This window comes from Cyanistes caeruleus, unplaced genomic scaffold (assembly GCF_971803275.1).
Source record: "Cyanistes caeruleus unplaced genomic scaffold, bCyaCae1.hap1.1 HAP1_SCAFFOLD_11, whole genome shotgun sequence".
Lineage (NCBI taxonomy): Eukaryota > Metazoa > Chordata > Aves > Passeriformes > Paridae > Cyanistes > Cyanistes caeruleus.
In genome coordinates, this window is record NW_028255883.1 from 3,620,791 (window position 1) to 3,640,588 (window position 19,798).

The following is a 19,798-nucleotide window of genomic DNA, read 5'->3' on the forward strand; positions in this document are numbered from 1 at the left end:
AAAGTGTTATCCTGACCATCCAATCCCTGGCCGTGGTCACAAGCCTATAAATCCTGGGAGGAAAAATAAACTCTGCTCTTCTTTCATCACACCTTGACCTGTGTCCGCGTGATCTATTGATCCTCAGCGGTAACATCTGGTGGCCTCGCCGTGTCTTGCACGTGTGTTACAGGGTACTGTCTAGCCTGTGGCTATGGATGGTTTTGGGCTTTCTCTTACGGAGGGCCTGGTTCTGGAGATATGGCGTGCAGTGCATGATCAGAGAGGGACTGATGTGTCGTATGCTGACGTTCAGCAATTGTGTGAGTATGGCAGACTTGAGGGGTTTTTCCCTGTGGTTGAAGCAATTTTTTTGCAGTAGGCTTGGGAGGCTTTAGGCGATTCCCTGATCGAGGCTCTGCTGGTCGGTTATCAGCCCCGGGTGCTCCAGTTGCTGGGGATCTGGCAAAGGTGCGGCGGCATTCTGAGGTCGGGTCCCGAGGTCGGCTCTCCCGGGATCGCCGGGGCCCCCGGCGGGTTGAACGGAGCCGCCGCGGGACCGGTGGCCGTGACCCCACCTCAGCCGGCGCCCCGGCGGTGTAGGCCCGGGGCGGGGTTGGATCCCTGCCGTCAGGCTGTCAGGGGCGCCGCGGACCCGGGGGGTGTAGCCCCACCTGTTGTAGTGCATCTAAAAATCTTGGTACCTCCCAAGGGTAAAACTCACCTCTGGTTTGTGTAATGTTAGTTCCTACCTGAGAACCTTCTTTCCCCCCCCTTCCCATTGGCTGTGACCTCCCTGCATCCCCTAATCACCCCTGCCCCCTGGTATAAGAGATAAGACCCAGAGCATTTCGCTCTCTCTCTTGTCCCGGATGGACGACAGACAATAAACCCGGGATAATTCCAGCAAGTTTGAGCCTCCTGTGTCTAGATACTTTGAGTCCATGTTGTATCCACTCCAGGATCCCCTCCGCCGCCTGTGCCCTGAGACGAGCAAGCTCTCACCACAGAGGGTGGGACAGAGGGGTCCCGTCGGGGAGAAGGATAGCAACACCCACCTCGGCCCGTGCCCCGGCGGTGGAAGCCCGGGGCGGGCTCACCTCCTCCGTATGCTTTCCTGGCACAGACCGATGGGGGGGTGCTTGAACGGGGGGCCTGGGGGATGCCTCAGGGTCTGTCCCGTGTCCCTGCTGCGGCTGGGCCGTGCCCTGCCCCGTGGTGGGGGACGGGCAGGGCCCGGGCTCCGCGCCGGCAGCCGCGCACACTGTTCCAGTGCAGGAGCGGCCGGCACCGCTTCTTTGACCTTTCGCCCCTGAAGAAACGCTGTTAGGGGCGGTTCCGAGTGCTGCCCCCAGCACGCCGGGAGCAGGCTGTGCTGAGCTGCCTCTAACCCCCCCCGCCTCAGGTTCCCAGGCATCACCCGAGCCTGCGGCTGGAGCCGGCCCTCCCCTGTCGCCTCCTGTGGCTGTGGCAGACCAAGGTCCTGAGCTGTTTACCACTGGCTCAGGTGGTGCTGCCGCGGGGGCGAAGCCGGTGGCCTTGACGGGCCAGGGGTCCCAGGCTGCTGGAGCCTCTTCGGCTGTCCTGTGGACTTTGTCCTCCTGTCAAATGACTGTGCAGCTGAGCGTATCAGGCATTCCATGTGCTTCCAAATGCTTTGGTCTGGTGGATGAGGGAATGAGTGCTCTTCTTGTGGCGTGCTTGAATGCCACTGCTCAAGGCATCATTGCTCACCTAGGAGACGTTGATTCGGATTTCCTGGGGGGCATTTCTGCCATGAGTTCCACACTCACCCCTCCTGTTCCTATCCCTGCGGGACCTGGATTTGCTCACCTTGTGCCTTTTGAGTTTTATGTTCGCAGAGCTGAGAACCAGCTGTGGGGAGATGGTGGCTTCGGGTTCCCTGGACCTCCCTGGGTCACTGGACTGCTGTTCTGACAGCCAGGGGTCATCCTGAATGGGTCTACACCCTGTCCATCCTTGGTGAGATGCTGTCAGAGACTAGCTTCTGCGGGTTCTTGACACTGGCATGGATATCACGATTGTCAGGTTTGCTGACGGGCCCCCGGAGTGACCCTTGGACCCGATGCTGACACATTCCATGCAAAGAACTTGAGACTGTCTCTTTGTTCAGCAGATTCTGTTCTCTTCTCTCATGATAGACTAGACACCCTCCGTGACTTGATGCAAGAACAGTTGGATCACAGTGATCTGGAGTTTCAACCAGTCCCTGGGACATTCCTGTTTTCTGTGTCAAGAACAAGTCTGGGAAATGGAGGTTGCTATAATACCTCCAGAAAGTTACTGCTATGATGGAAAGCATGGGGATGTTGCAGGCTAGCATGCCTTCACCTGCCATGCTTCCTGCAAATTGGCTAGTCCTCATCGTGGATCTGAAGGATTGTTTTTATGATTCCTTTGCATCCCGATGACAGACCAAAATTTGCCTTTCTGGTGCCAGCTATCATTGATGCTGAGCCCACACAGAGATATCAATGGAGGTTTTGCCATAAGGCTTGTGAAAATTTGCCTGCATTTGCCGATGATATGAGGCTCTAACCCTCTCTGGAGTTTGCAAGCAGTTTCCTGCTGCTCGTCTCTATAACCTCTCTGAAATTATTTGAGGGTCAAAAATAATTTTGGGACAAACAGTCCCGCATTTGGAGGTGCAATTATTTTTTTTTGCATTCAGTGCAGACACTGCATGAATGATGTCCAAATATTAATGGACTTTCACATGGTTGTGTCCCTAGATGGGACTGACCACAACACAACTGTCTCCCTTGTTTGGTCTATTAAAAGGGGGACTCTGATTTTAAAGTCACCTCTGACACTGACCCCAGAGGCACAGTAGATGCTGGAGGAGGTTCTCTGAGCAGTTTCTGCTCCTCAAGTTTATTACATTAATCTTTCCATTGATGTCGCTGTTTTGTTTTTAGTTTGTTTTTTTTTTTTGGAGAGTCATGAGGCTGGATCAGCCCAATTAATAGAATTACAGACTGCTGTCATAGCATTTCATAGGTTTTCCCAGGCACCTTTCAATTTGGCCATGGATTCTGCCTCTGTGACCAAATTGAGAGCCATCCACAAGCAGGTGTTGATGTTGGACATTTGTTTCATTTATTTTTGGGGGTTTCTGGTTTTTTTCTGGTTTTTTTGTTTGTTTGTTTGTTTTTTGTAATAACGAAAGCATGAGATATCACCCTGAAATTACAGCCTTCTGATTATATGGAGTATTGTATTTTCCTGTTATTTCTCTTTTTGATTGTTTATAATGTTGCTAGTTTCTTTGTTCATTTTTCTTTTTTCATTTCTTTTTGTTAAACCAAAAAGGGTGAGATGTCACCCTGAAAACTCAGCTTCTGAGCTTGCTAACATAGTTTTCTAAGGACTTTCCCAGGACAGTAACTGTAAACATAGATATGTGTACATTCTCTCTGTTACACGTCTTGTGAAGGGCATCTCTGATGGCCAGTGCAGGGGGAAAGTGTTATCCTGACCATCCAACCCCTGGCTGTGGTCACAAGCCTATAAATCCTGGGAGGAAAAATAAACTCTGCTCTTCTTTCACCACACCTCAACCTGTGTCCGCGTGATTTATTCATCTTCAGTGGTAACAGTGTTCTGTAAAACAGGTGAGTTGTTACAGCTTCTTGCCCCATTCATCACTGGATAAAACACAAATATTGCATTGCTCCATGCCTACTTTCTTCCAAGTAAAGGCAGATTTTGTTCATTATTCAGTGGGACATATTCATCTGTTGAGAAGCAAATTCTCCTTGCCATTCACAAAATGTTGATTTGCTCTAATCGGATTGTAATTAACACCAACCTCTCTGTGTAATTAAGGCTGATGGATTGTGAGGCAAAGTGTTGCAGAATTTGCCCTGGAGAGAGTTTTTTTCTAATTCAATGATACTGGAAGACAGCTGCAGCCTACCATACTTCTGGCATACTAGAAACGAAAAAACAATCTTTCAAACAGGATTTTATGCTTTCTTCCTCCTCTTCCTCCCAGGAATTTTGATCCCTGAAGTCTGAACTCTTCAGCTGCCTCACAAACACTGTTTCAATTCACACAGGCATCCATGAAGTGAGCAACATATCAGGACTGTGGCTGAGAAGCTGAAAGCAATGTAGGTTTAGAGCACCAAAATTAATAATCCATTTCCCAGGTTAAACCAAGCAATTCCCAAATAACTCTACCTATCCTCAGGGATGTTTTAAAACATGTAATAGTAAAAGCTGGGAGCAAGGAGAGAGAATGTCAACAAAATTAAAAATACAGCTATCTGAGATCTTTTTATTCCTATGAAAACAGAGTCAAAATTGTTTATATATGGAAAATTATCTAAGAAGTGAACAAGAGATTGTCGAAATAACTGCTTGGGAAACAAAAATACCTAACTACAAAGAAGTTCACATGTAGATTTATAAGAAAACATACTAAGACAAAAAACAGACCTACCAAATCTAAAACTAGTAACACTGTCTCATATGTCTCAAATAAAAAAAAAAAACAATAAAAAACAAACAAACAAACAAAACCAAAAAAAATTTAAAATACTCACATTCTCAAGAGCATTACTATATACAGGACCCTGCAGGTAGTGGGAATAAACAAAGGAACTTTTTCATAGGAAAGAAAGGAACTTTTTTCTTCTTCTCAGGCTGTGGGGGCTGTCACGGGGCAGGAAGGGTCGGGGGTGGCAGTGGCTGCTCAGGGATGGGTTTGGCCCATGTCCCTGGAAGGAGCCACTGCCCAAGCAGCTGCACTGACCCCGGGCTCTGCTCTCAGCCTTCTGGGCTCTGTTGGCTGGCACAGCCTGTGCCAAGGGGTGGCAAGGTGCCTGCAGGCCCCAGCTCTGGGGAAACAGAGACCATCCTGGCCGTATCCAGCGTGCTGCCAGCTCAGCAGTGGAGCACAGCACGGGCTCACGCTGCCCATTGCTCCCAGAGATGCAGCCAGCACCACCAGACAAGCTAACAATATCTGGAGAAGCATGAGAAGAGTTTTCTGCTGAGGAACACAGTGTTTGATTAAGTTAATGGCCATTGTGGCTGGTGGAGCACTTTTCCTGATGATGTGCTATGCTGGAATCTGGTATTGCTGGAAGAGAAAAGGGTGAGTGTTTTGCTGATCTCAGCCTCAAACAGCTTCTTGAAAGGCTGCTCATAGTCAGGAAACATTCCCAGTGAGGCTGCTGTGCACTTGTGGCTAGTCCTTGGTTGCCCAAATCACTCTGCTGAGAGTTCTGCTGCTGCCCAGTCCTTTCTTTGGCCTCTTAATTGCTGGGCCTTGTCCTGGGGAGCCCGCTGGGGCTGCAGCCAGTGCTGGCTGCCACTGAGGCTGCCTGGCCAAGGGCAGCCCCAGGAGCAGCGGGCAGAGGCAAAGCAAGGTGGGCAGGAGAAAGAGCAGAGACGAGATTGCCCTTGAATGGCAGAGGCGTTCTGGGGCCCGCTCCTGGCCAGGGACCCTGCCCAGAGCCATCCCCTGCTCACTGGGGACATGAAGGTGTCAGGAAAATTAATCCACAAACACCAGAGGTTTATGTCCAAAAAGGAGACAGAGGACTCCTTTCACTTTATTTGAATAAAGGGAGAGGCCATGGGCCATTCCCCTGGGGTCTCTCAAGTTTTTTGGAGGACGCAGCCTCTTTTTTATCCTAATTTCCTGGCCGCATGTCCCTCCCTCTTTCCCCACTGGCTGAGGTACTTGAGAGGTAAAGATTTCCCAGAGTGCCTGATACCTAACATTCCCCTCTAATGTATAACCCTCCCGCCTAATTTTTAATTCTCAGAAATTTATGGTATTTCCCCATTGTTTCTTTCGTATTTCCATATCCAGTTTCATTTATCAGCAAACCTACAGTTTGTTTGTAAAGTGAAATATCTTTTTTCCATTCATCAATCACTGGAATCTTTCCCATTGTTTCTTTTATATCTCAGTGCTAGTTTTATCTATCAGCAGACCCACAGCTTGTTTGTGAAGACAAATCTCTCATTCCTATCAATCTTTTTTTTATTTTTTTAATAATTGTCTTTACAAACATTAGTTTTCATTGACTCATTGAGGCTCATTGTTCCTGGGTTTTTTTTTTCTTTGTTTTGCAATTATTTGCAATGACATCAGTTTCTGCCCTTTTGTAGCTATTCCTGCAGTAGTAGGGATGGCTACTACCGGCATCCTTTTCATCACATGTTGAATAAGTTGTACTAAGCAGGGGATCATGCATGCTAAAAAGATTAGAGTTGCTACAGCACAAGAAAAAGCATTTGTTAAACCCATAGTTTACTAGGTAACCACCAAAACATGCCTTATTCTCATTCTTTCCATGTTTGGACTGGCACATGAGTTAACTTTCTTATTGCTTTTTTAATTTGTTTCTCCACCCTTCATCTATCATATAATTTGCCACACACTCTCCCTTCTTCTGCTGATAGTATTTGTATTTCTAAGCTGTCACATGAGCTTTCTACCTGCAGTTACGTTTTAGATCTGTTCTGTTAGATCTGGAGCAGAACCTTTTACAAAGGGTTTGAGTTTCGTGTTGGTGTTGCTACTTCCACTGATAGTCATCTAAAACGTGTGTCCTGCTTGTGAAATTGTTTTGGGGGCAGCTTAAAAATAAGGGGTCCAAAAAGCCTTCTCTTTCCCCACTGTTTCATAGCCTTCAGAATCTTTTTGGTAATTATGGAAGAAACACCTTGCTTAGCTACTATTAGTGAACTGAACACGCGTTTGATTCTATTTGCCGTGATATCTGAAACAATTATAAGGGGGTCTAACAATCTAAACCTAAAGTCTAGTCACAAACACTTTCTCCCACATATTTACTTCTTGTTCTATTTAGACAATAAATGCTTTTTTCAGAAGAATGAAGCCGCCATGGATTTCCGTCTTCATCTCAAAAATCTTCTTTATTATGGACCTAACTCACTGTTTAGCTTTGACTGGGCTGGCCACTTATGGCCAGTTTTCAGATCTTTCTGGCCTTCCACAGACTTAACAATTTATAAGGTTAAAGGTTTTTGCTACTTCATCTCTTAAGGTTAAAAAAATTGCTTTTCTACTTTTGGCTTCAATATCAACTGGCTGACAATATAAAGCTAAGATTATTAAGGCAAACATTTTAATGGTGAAATTTAATTTCCTAACTTAATTTTTACTTTCACGTTGTCTTCTGCACTACCTGTAGCGAGTGAAGGCACAGAAAGATGCTAACATAAAGAAAACAATGGCAGCAAGGATTGGCTGGAGATTTGGGAGAAGTGATGCCCACACAAACTGTTTCAGCAGCCAGTTGGTGGGAGGCACACGGGGCTTCCCCTGATGTTGATGGCCTGGCTACTGCTCTAGTCCACTTTTGTGGAGCATCAGTGGCGGCCTCCTGTGCTTCTCCTCTAGCTGAGGTGTCTGAATTTCTGGGGCCTAAGAGACCTTGACTCGAGTGTGATGGGTCTGCCCGTGTTCAGCTCTCCTGACGGCTGTTTCTGTCCTCAGCAACACTTGCACAGGTCTGCGCTGCTTTGCTGCTGCTGGTGCTTCTTTCTACTCCTTCACTAGGATTCAATCTCCTGGCTGGATGTTGTGAACAGCAAAGTCTAAAGGCAGGGTCTGTGCTAGCTGAGCTTCTTGTCAAAGAGATTTCACAAGAGATAGTATCCGGGCTACAAACAGTTTCCAATATATATCACTTATCTCTGCCTGCCCACAAGGCTGAGAATTACAAGGATAAGGAATTCTAAACATCAATTCAAAGGGGGATAATTGAGTATCCTCCCTGGGTCTGGCCCTTATTTTTGCTAAAGCCAGTGGCAAGAGCTGGACTGACGGCATCTTAGTTTTTATTACTAGCTTCAGAAGGTGTTTCTTTATTTCTCCATTTATCCTTTCAATCTGGCCTGAACTCTGGGGGTGCCAGGCGGTATGGAGGTTCCATTGGACCCTTAAAGCTGTCATAACTCCTTTGAGAATGTTTTCTGTAAAATGACTTCCCCTGTCTGAGTCTATTGCTTCCACAATCTCATATCTTGGAATTATTATTTCCAAAAATACTTTAAAATCTGACTCTGTAGTTGCTGAAAGGGATGGAAATGCTTCTGGCCAACCTGTCAACTGATATACTATTGTTAGTGTTCAGGAACACACCTAATCATGGACTGATTATATGAAGGTGCTTTATTAAGAGCTCTGGGGGTCAGGAGTACACATATCCAAATCTGACCTGCCTTGGTTTTGAGCTGAACATGTTTTTATACTCTATTGTTATATAACTTACATATTAATTATTAAACTTACATTGTTCTATTGTATGTACTGTTTTTACCCAAGCATGGATTTCTCATGATCCCCTCTCAAGCCCCTAACATTGTTTCTCATGTTCTCTAACAATAATTCTATCTAATCACATCTAACAATTGTATCATTTATCATATACTGGTTACACAGGTGCAGTTTCACATGATCTTTAGCAAGCACAAGGCCTAACATTTCCCAGGGCCTACTTTTCCCAGGGTTTGCCAAGCCTAACTTTCTTTCTATATCCCTGAATTGCTATGATTTTAAAATCTTTTACTATCACTATCAGCAGAGAAATTTAAATCTTGCCACTTGAGGCATTTCACTAAAATCTACCTGGCATCTCTGCAAGGGACATACAGCCCAAGGCCTCCCTCCCCTGGCAAGTTTCTTTGTAACTCTGTTATTGGTTCTAGCACAAATCAAACAACCCTCAATAGCACGCTTTGCCAGAGTAAAAAAAGACCCAGAGCAGCATATATTTTTAGGAAGGTTCTTCACTGTCCCTGGGAGCCTCAATGACTTCTTTCATCAAGTTGTTTTAGCAACTGTAAGGACAGAGCTTTACATATCCACTGTTTACCATCTCTTGTAAACCATTTCCCCCACTTTTAAATTCTGCATCCTCTTGCTCCATTAAGCAAAATTCATACTGTAATAACCTAGCACTGGTCATCCACTCAGAGGCTCTCTCAGTCAACAAAGCTTTAATCTGATGTGAAAATTCAACAATCAGATACCTTCCCCTTGTCAGCTTTCGGGCCTCAGCCACCATCAGAGCTGTGGCTGCAGTTCTGCAGACAATGGGGCCAGCCTCTGGCCACTGGCTCTAACATTTTAGAAAAACAGGCAGCAGGCCTCCGTGTTCCCCCATGCTCTTGCACCAAAATTCCTTTAGCATGACCCTGTTGAACATCCACATAGAGTTTAAATTCCTTTTCTGAGACTGGAAGAGCTAAGACTAGGGCATTAACCATTTTCTCTTTTAATTTTTTAAAGCTTTGCTTTCCTTCTGGTGTCTATACCATGACATTAGGATTGTCTTGGCTTAAAACGTCATATAAAGGTCTGGCCACAACAGAAAAATCTTCAATCCATAGTCTGCAGTACCTTACCAATCCTAAAAAGTGCCATAACTCATTTTTGTCTGGGGTAATGGTACTTATAAAATCCCCTGTATTCTTTCTGAATAAATTAATTTTATAAATTAATAATAATTTTATAAATTAATAATATAAATGTATTATTTCTGAATCAATACACCATAACTCTCCAGTTAGAATGTGAGCTCAAGATTTGACCTTTTTCTTTTTCTACGAACTGGCCTTCTTTTCAGACACTCTAAGTTGTTTTTTAGCAAGAAAATTAAGTAGCTTTACAGTAGCCTCTTCAACCACCTTCTCCTGTTCCCCTGACAAAGCAAATCATCCACATCCTGCAACAACCTAACTCCTGAGGCTGGAGTAAACTCTCCCAATATTTTCTGCAAAGCTTGCCCAAACAAAACCAGGGACTCTGTATATCCCTGTGGGAGGACTGTCCATGCCAATTGTTGTTGTACCATTTTCCCTCCTTTTGCTCCAGTCATTTTCCCTTCAAACATGATCCAGTTCAGTGGCAAGCAATGCCACTGCCTAAAGCCAATCACATTTTTTTTTCTAGTAACCAATTACTACCCTGTCCCAGTTTTTCACATCAAGTCCATCTTAGGTGTAGGGAGGTGACGAACAAATTAACCAAGGAAAGATAATCAAATACTTTCCCCTAAAGTTTTCCTGTAGCCTCCAAAGAGAAAGCTGCATGAGAAATACCTAGGCCTGCACAGGGACAACATCAGCCCCACAAGGCAGCAGCAGCTGCAGAATCAGCCTCAGGATTAGAACCTGCCAGTTCCAGCTCTCCACAACAGACCACAGACTGCTGGGGGGTTCCCCACAAGGTAGGAGCTGCAGAATTAGCTTCAGGACTGAAACCACAAAGTTCTGGCTTCTTACAACAAAACACACAAAAAGCAGAGGGGCATGGTCAGACACAAACTTTGAAGAATTTAAGATTTTAGACAAGCTGAGGCCTTATTGAAAAAGAAGCCTTGCTAAATCTAATTAAAATAAATAGATGGACCTTGCTAAAATTAAAGGTAGATAGAGAGGCTCTGCTTAAATTAGAGCTTAATCATTGGCTAATAACTAATTTTTTGTAAGCTTTATGCTTGTTCACCTGGGCTTCTAATGAGAAACAGTATCTGGTAAAGAACTTCAAGAGCAGAAGACAGTTGCACATCAGAAACTCATTGAAGATACGAATCTAGGAGCCCAGCCAAGGGTCCATTTGTCACTTTGCATTGAAAAGGTAGAAAGGTCAGAAGGAGGAAGAGCCATATCCCTTCCTCCCCTCTGTGACCCCTCCCCATAAAAAGACCAGTGACCCATTTCAAAGATCAAACTATGCATGCTTAATTGCTTTTTTCCTAAGTGGCATAGGAAGCAAAAAGTGGGTGGTAACTGGGTTATGAATATGTATTTGTATTCAGTACTTCTGTAAATAAAAAGCCTGTATTCACCTGTATTTGGGGCCTTGTGTATTAAGGGGTGACCTGACACATCGACCCAGCACTGCTAATAAACATACACTTTTTAACCTTAAACCAGTTAAGGAGTCTTTGTCTGTCTCAGTTGGATATTGATACTAGATCATATCCATATGTTAGAAAATCACTCTTAAAATGCATCCAAAAATTGCATATGGAAAAAGGAAAAGAACTTGTGGGTTTGAGAAGATGAGGATGGATTTTGTTAAAGGCACATTGGAAACAGCACCAACAGAAGGAACAATTGTTTTTGGAATGTTCCCACATGAAGGTCCAGAAGAAGGTTTTAGTCTTGAGCTCAGGTTTGTTTCTGCAAGTGAAATAACAACAACAACAATAATAATAATGAATATATAACACAATAATATATATAAGGATCCATAATTAAAAATTAATAATGTTAAATAATGCTGACAATACCAATTTCTTAGCTTTGGCTGCTCACTGTAACACTAAAAATACTACAAAAAAAGACTGGCCAAGACCCAAATGTCAGTACAATATGCTTTGCAAATTGTATAGAAGGAATAAAGGGGGAAGGGATGAAATTGGCTGTTCTTATAGGGTTTGCTGATGCTGTGATGTGGAATGCTTTGTCTGTTCCTGTGAAAAACACAGTGATTAAGACTGCTGGGTTTTTCATGTACCAGACTATCCACAAGCTGCAGGATTGGTTGAACAGGTGAAGGGGCTGTTAAAAAAGAAGTTGAAAAAATGAGGAGATGGGAACTTGTCCTGGTGGAGAACCCATCTCCAGATGTGCTCCATGCCCTTAACAATGGGCCCACTGGGAAATGGAAACCCCTGGGTGTGCATGGCTGCACCCAATTTGCAAACACAGCCGTGGGCAGTGAGACTTGGACTGCCTGGGAAATTGTTCTGGCTGTGATGGCCCCTGCCAGGGCCACCCCAGAGGCTGCAGGGCTGAACCTTCATGCACTGGAATTCATTAGGAGAAATCAGAAGCAAATGAGAGTTAACAATACTGAAACAGGAATTCACATTCCTCCTGGACACTTTGGTTTGGTAACTGCTCACTGGAGCTTGGCCTTGCAGAGGGTTCATGTCGTGGGAAGAGGAATTGAAGCAGATTATCAAGGAGAAATTAAAATAATTCTGTAAAAAAATGAACAAGATTGGATTATTCAACCCCATGATAGGGTAGCACAAATATTGATATTACAGCCTAAAAATGATTGTGGAAAAAGGTCATCCACCTCCAGTCAGCACTGACTGTAGAGATAAAAGGTTTGGATGCACCAGTCCTAATAATTGGGCCAGAATGTGGGTCCAGAGGTCCAAATGGCCCTCCTGAGCCAGCTGAAGGAACAGCTCTGGGCAAAGACAACACGGTTTGAATCCTGAGACCTGGGCAGGAACAATGGGGATATGTCGCTGCAGCCAAGTGTTCTCTGCCAGAACAAGTCCATGGGATGGGATATTGTTTTACAGATGCTGCCAGACCAAATCTCCCTGTTTGCCCCAGCGGCCCCTTGGGAAAATGCTCTGATCCACGGGGCTCCATGGGAAGGCTGATGTGACACTGAGGGACTTCCACACCAATTCCAGCCAGGAGCCTGGGTGCCCCTCAGGGACTGGGACCTGGCTCCTCTCCAGCCTAAGGGAAAAGGACCCCAGCAAGCCTTGTTAGCCACAGACAGCGCTGTAAAGCTGAACAGCAAAGGACCTTGGGGGCATTATTCTGGAATTAAAGGGTGCCAGCTCCATGGACAACAGAATTATTGTTCCTAATGTGAATGAGTGTGAGGAAAAAGAATGAGTAACCTTGTCACTAAAGCACTACTGATGTCTGTAAGTTGTATCTTGAGAGTCAGCCAGAATCTTTGTTTGCCAGAAACACCTCTGGAGTTTTATCAAGGCATTAGTCATCAAAACTATTTTAAAAATTTAAAGATCCAAGTAGCCAAACTACTCAATGTGACTAATTGCTGGGTATGTGTCAACCAATGTTGGGAGGAATGGGGTTCCCTTGGAGGGCCCACACTGTGGGGTGGCCAGAACTCTGTCAATGGGCTCTGACTCGTAACGGAGCCAGTGCAGGGACACTTAGAGAAAACTGTGCTGTGGAACACAGGAATGCAATTATCACTTTTACAGGATTCACTGAGATCTCCCTTCAGGACAAACCAAACCCTGTTCTAGTTGGAGGCCACAATGTGTAAGGATTTCTGTGCTTTACCATCACAAGCTTACTCATTCCTTTTCCTCGCTCTCATTCACGTTAGGAACAATAATTCTGTTGTCCATGGAGATGACACCTTTTTAATTCCAGAATAATGCCCCCAAGGTCCTTTGCTGTTCAGCTTTACAGCACTGTCTGTGGCTAACAAGGCTTGCTGGGGTCCTTTTCCCTTAGGCTGGAGAGGAGCCAGGTCCCAGTCCCTGAGGGGCACCCAGGCTCCTGGCTGGAATTGGTGTGGAAGTCCCTCAGTGTCACATCAGCCTTCCCATGGAGCCCCGTGGATCAGAGCATTTTCCCAAGGGGCCGCTGGGGCAAACAGGGAGATTTGGTCTGGCAGCATCTGTAAAACAATATCCCATCCCATGGACTTGTTCTGGCAGAGAACACTTGGCTGCAGCGACATATCCCCATTGTTCCTGCCCAGGTCTCAGGATTCAAACCGTGTTGTCTTTGCCCAGAGCTGTTCCTTCAGCTGGCTCAGGAGGGCCATTTGGACCTCTGGACCCACATTCTGGCCCAATTATTAGGACTGGTGCATCCAAACCTTTTATCTCTACAGTCAGTGCTGACTGGAGGTGGATGACCTTTTTCCACAATCATTTTTAGGCTGTAATATCAATATTTGTGCTACCCTGTCATGGGGTTGAATAATCCAATCTTGTTCATTTTTTTTACAGAATTATTTTAATTTCTCCTTGATAATCTGCATCAATTCCTCTTCCCATGACATGAACCCTCTGCAAGGCCAAGCTCCAGTGAGCAGTTACCAAACCAAAGTGTCCAGGAGGAATGTGAATTCCTGTTTCAGTGTTGTTAACTCTCATTTGCTTCTGATTTCTCCTAATGAATTCCAGTGCATGAAGGTCCAGCCCTGCAGCCTCTGGGGTGGCCCTGGCAGGGGCCATCACAGCCAGAACAATTTCCCAGGAAGTCCAAGTCTCACTGCCCACGGCTGTGTTTGCAAATTGGGTGCAGCCATGCACACCCAGGGGTTTCCATTTCCCAGTGGGCCCATTGTTAAGGGCATGGAGCATGTTATAAATACACTAGAAACAGATATATAAGGAAAGGTTTTTTTATTAATTATAGCAAGCCAGCAATAAGCAAAAGTCGGCGCCGGGCGGCAGGGAGGAGGAGGAGAAACCTCTTCCCCATGGAGCTGCCGCGCTTCCCGCTTCCGTGTTTGTCCTTTTATTCGTTTTGGCCTCCTGGTGATGTGGCTTTCCTCCGGTGTTTCTGAGCATGCGTCTCTGGTCATTAGATGATCTTTTTCTACTCTCTTGTGGTCGTAGAAGGGAGGCTTCAAGTCTTCCTCACTCCTGTTCCATTGACCTTTTCTCACTGTTTCTCTCTCCAAGTTTATCTTGTCCTAGTGTTCCAGGAATTTCTGCTAGGCTGTTATTAATTATGCCAACTTCAGCGAGTCAGTGGCCTTCAAACCTCTTTCTCAACTTTATATCTAAAGTACAATTTCGCAAAGCATTCTATCATATCTATATATTTAGGCGAACAAAAGAGTTTCTATCTATCACACTGAGGAACCCGCTGGCTCTGCGATCGCTGGCTCTCCCCTGGAGGCAAGGAAGCTTTCACTCAGAGAGAGACAAACTATCATTCCGAGGGGTCTTTGAGTTAGTTATGTCAAACCCCTGTGCTCCATTGGTGTTCCCCTCCGCCGTCCCACCCTGATACATGCATCTCGGACTCCCCCCACCCCTCTCCTCCCCTATAAATATCCCGGGTTTTCCCATGTTCCGCAGATTACCTCTTGCTGGCTCCCTTCACCAAAGTCGCACACACGAGCTTTGGCCCAGCCCTTTCCAAGGCTACTTCACTAGAGAAATCGCGGAGCTCGGAGCTTTCCATTGCCAAGGCATATCAGAGCCAGTGTTACCATATCTGTGACATCATAGCAGTGTGAGCTCCAACGTGCTCCTCTCTGTGACACCACAGCAATGAATGACAGGCCCAAATTACCTCTTCTCCGTCACACCACAACAGCAGCGACAGCACCTATTGCTTCATCTCTTCCACCACAGAAAAGATAGGACCAAAGTTACACTCGCTGTGTAAGCAGTGCAGCCACAGCCCAAAATTGCTCCTCTCTGTGAAACGACAGCAATTTTAGGCCCAGGATTACCCTGTTGGAGACACCATAGCAGTTAGAGCCCAACTTTAGCCCTCTCTGTGACACCAGAGCAGTGAGGGCCCAAATTTCCTCTTCTCTGGGACACCAAAGCAATGTCAGAGCCACTGTTACCCTACCAGTGACATCATAGCAGTGTGAGCTCCAACGTGCTCCTCTCCATGACAGCACAGCAATGACAGGCCCAGTGTTTCCCTCTCTCAGACACCACAGCAGTGACAGCTCCAATATTCCCGTCTCCGTGACACCGCAGCAGGGACAGCCAAAAGTTGCCCTATCTGTGAAACCAGAGAGGTGACAGCCAAAATTGCCTCCTCTCTGTCAAACCACACCAATGTCAGGCTCAGTGTTCCACTCTCTGACACCACAGCAGCGACAACACCGCTGCTTCTCTCTCTGTGACAGCACAGCAGTGAGAGCCCCAAAGTTCCGCTCTCGGTGACAGCAGTGCACTCCGAGTCCCAGTATTCCCCTGTCTGTAACATCACAGCTCTAACTACCTCCATTTCACTCTCTCGCTGAAACCACAGCAGTGACAGCCCGACTCTTCCCATCTCTGTGGAATCACAGTAATGACAGCCCCAAATTGCCTCCTCTCTGTTACACCACACCAATGTCAGGCCCAGAGTTCCTCTGTCTAGGACACCATAGAAGTGTGAGCTCCAATTTAATCCTCACTGGGACACCACAACAATGACAGCCCCAGTGTTACGCCCTCACTGATACAACAGCAGTGAGAGCCCAAATTTCCCCCGCTCTGTGACAACACAGCAGGGAGAGGCCTAATTTCCTCCTCTCTGTGACAACACAGCAATATCAGAGCCAGTGTTACCCTATCTGTGACATCATAGCAGTCTGAGCTCCAAAGTGCTCCTCTCCGTGACACCACAGCAATGACAGGCCCAAATTTCCTCTTCTCCGTCACACCACAACAGCAGTGACAGCACCTATTTCTTCATCTCTTCCAGCACAGAAGTGAGAGGCCCAAAGTTCCACTCGCTGTGACCGCAAGTGCAGTCACACCCCAAATTTCCTCCTTTCTCTGACTCCACGGCAGTGACAGCCCCACTCTTCCATTCCCTGTGACACCAGGGCAGTCACATGCCCAATTTCATCCTCTCCGCGACTCCAGAACAGGGAGAGCTCCAGTGTTCCTCTCTCTGTGACAACACAGCAGTGACAGCTCCAGTGTCCCCGTCTCTGGGACACCAGAGCAGTGTGAGCCCCAAAGTTCCACTCTCTGGGACAGCAGTGCAGCCACAGCCCAAAATTGCTCCTCTCTGTGAAACGACAGCAATTTTAGGCCCAGGATTACCCTGTTGGAGACACCATAGCAGTTAGAGCCCAACTTTAGCCCTCTCTGTGACACCAGAGCAGTGAGGGCCCAAATTTCCTCTTCTCTGGGACACCACAGCAATGTCAGAGCCACTGTTTCTCTACCTGTGACATCATAGCAGTGTGAGCTCCAACATTCTCCTCTCCATGACAGCACAGCAATGACAGGCCCAGTGTTTCCCTCTCTCAGACAACACAGCAGTTACAGCTCCAATATTCCCATCTCCGTGACACCGCAGCAGGGACAGCCAAAAGTTGCCCTCTCTGTGAAACCAGAGAGGTGACAGCCAAAACTGCCTTCTCCCTGTGAAACCACACCAATGTCAGGCCCAGTGTTCCACTCTCTGACACCACAGCAGCGACAACACCGCTGTTTCTCTCTCTGTGACACCACAGCAGTGAGAGCCCCAAAGTTCCGCTCTCGGTGACAGCAGTGCACTCCGAGTCCCAGTATTCCCCTGTCTGTAACATCACAGCTCTAACTACCTCCATTTCACTCTCTCGCTGAAACCACAGCAGTGACAGCCCAACTCTTCCCCTCCCTGTGAAATCACAGTAATGACAGCCCCAAATTGCCTCCTCTCTGTTACACCACACCAATGTCAGGCCCAGAGCTCCTCTGTCTAGGACACCATAGAAGTGTGAGCTCCAATTTAATCCTCACTGGGACACCACAACAATGACAGCCCCAGTGTTATGCCCTCACTGATACAAAAGCAGTGAGAGCCCAAATTTCCCCCCGCTCTGTGACACCAGAGCAGGGAGAGGCCTAATTTCCTCCTCTCTGTGACAACACAGCAATATCAGAGCCAGTGTTACCCTATCTGTGACATCATAGCAGTGTGAGCTCCAAAGTGCTCCTCTCCGTGACACCACAGCAATGACAGGCCCAAATTTCCTCTTCTCCGTCACACCACAACAGCAGTGACAGCACCTATTTCTTCATCTCTTCCAGCACAGAAGTGAGAGGCCCAGAGTTCCACTCGCTGTGACCGCAGTGCAGTCACACCCCAAATTTCCTCCTTTCTCTGACTCCACGGCAGTGACAGCCCCACTCTTCCATTCCCTGTGACACCAGGGCAGTGACATGCCCGATTTCCTCCTCCTCTGTGACTCCAGAGCAGGGAGAGCTCCAGTGTTCCTCTCTCTGTGACAACACAGCAGTGACAGCTCCAATGTCCCCGTCTCTGAGACACCAGAGCAGTGTGAGCCCCAAAGTTCCACTCTCTGGGACAGCAGTGCAGCCACAGCCCAAAATAGCTCCTCTCTGTGAAAGGACAGCAATTTTAGGCCCAGGATTACCCTGTTGGAGACACCATAGCAGTTAGAGCCCAACTTTCTCCCTCTCTGTGACACCAGAGCAGTGAGGGCCCAAATTTCCTCTTCTCTGGGACACCACAGCAATGTCAGAGCCACTGTTACCCTACGTGTGACATCATAGCAGTGTGAGCTCCAACGTGCTCCTCACCATGACAGCACAGCAATGACAGGCCCAGTGTTTCCCTCTCTCAGACACCACAGCAGTGACAGCTCCAATATTCCCGTCTCCGTGACACCACAGCAGGGACAGCCAAAAGTTGCCCTCTCTGTGAAACCAGAGAGGTGACAGCCAAAATTGCCTCCTCTCTGTGAAACCACACCAATGTCAGGCCCAGTGTTCCACTCTCTGACACCACAGCAGCGACAACACCACTGTTTCTCTCTCTGTGACACCACAGCAGTGAGAGCCCCAAAGTTCCGCTCTCGGTGACAGCAGTGCACTCCGAGTCCCAGTATTCCCCTGTCTGTAACATCACAGCTCTAACTACCTCCATTTCACTCTCTCATTGAAACCATAGCAGTGACAGCCCAACTCTTCCCCTCTCTGTGGAATCACAGTAATGACAGCCCCAAATTGCCTCCTCTCTGTTACACCACAGCAATGTCAGGCCCAGAGTTCCTCTGTCTAGGACACCATAGAAGTGTGAGCTCCAATTTAATCTTCTCTGGGTCACCACAACAATGACAGCCCCAGTGTTATGCCCTCACTGATACAACAGCAGTGAGAGCCCAAATTTCCCCCGCTCTGTGACAACACAGCAGGGAGAGGCCTAATTTCCTCCTCTCTGTGACAACACAGCAATATCAGAGCCAGTGTTACCCTATCTGTGACATCATAGCAGTCTGAGCTCCAAAGTGCTCCTCTCCGTGACACCACAGCAATGACAGGCCCAAATTTCCTCTTCTCCGTCACACCACAACAGCAGTGACAGCACCTATTTCTTCATCTCTTCCAGCACAGAAGTGAGAGGCCCAAAGTTCCACTCGCTGTGACCGCAAGTGCAGTCACACCCCAAATTTCCTCCTTTCTCTGACTCCACGGCAGTGACAGCCCCACTCTTCCATTCCCTGTGACACCAGGGCAGTCACATGCCCAATTTCATCCTCTCCGCGACTCCAGAACAGGGAGAGCTCCAGTGTTCCTCTCTCTGTGACAACACAGCAGTGACAGCTCCAGTGTCCCCGTCTCTGGGACACCAGAGCAGTGTGAGCCCCAAAGTTCCACTCTCTGGGACAGCAGTGCAGCCACAGCCCAAAATTGCTCCTGTCTGTGAAACGACAGCAATTTTAGGCCCAGGATTACCCTGTTGGAGACACCATAGCAGTTAGAGCCCAACTTTAGCCCTCTCTGTGACACCAGAGCAGTGAGGGCCCAAATTTCCTCTTCTCTGGGACACCACAGCAATGTCAGAGCCACTGTTTCTCTACCTGTGACATCATAGCAGTGTGAGCTCCAACATTCTCCTCTCCATGACAGCACAGCAATGACAGGCCCAGTGTTTCCCTCTCTCAGACAACACAGCAGTTACAGCTCCAATATTCCCATCTCCGTGACACCGCAGCAGGGACAGCCAAAAGTTGCCCTCTCTGTGAAACCAGAGAGGTGACAGCCAAAACTGCCTTCTCCCTGTGAAACCACACCAATGTCAGGCCCAGTGTTCCACTCTCTGACACCACAGCAGCGACAACACCGCTGTTTCTCTCTCTGTGACACCACAGCAGTGAGAGCCCCAAAGTTCCGCTCTCGGTGACAGCAGTGCACTCCGAGTCCCAGTATTCCCCTGTCTGTAACATCACAGCTCTAACTACCTCCATTTCACTCTCTCGCTGAAACCACAGCAGTGACAGCCCAACTCTTCCCCTCCCTGTGAAATCACAGTAATGACAGCCCCAAATTGCCTCCTCTCTGTTACACCACACCAATGT

At 47.2% G+C, this 19,798-nt stretch overlaps 1 long non-coding RNA gene across 1 annotated transcript; it reads right to left on the reverse strand.

The window, feature by feature from the left end:
• Positions 1 to 14,130: 14,130 nt before the first annotated feature.
• LOC147647340 (uncharacterized) lies at positions 14,131 to 15,103 on the reverse strand. The gene is made up of 2 exons (XR_015281633.1): positions 14,837 to 15,103; positions 14,131 to 14,466 (listed from the first exon to the last, which is right to left on the reverse strand). It is a non-coding gene; the product is annotated as an uncharacterized LOC147647340 (long non-coding RNA).
• Positions 15,104 to 19,798: the final 4,695 nt, after the last annotated feature.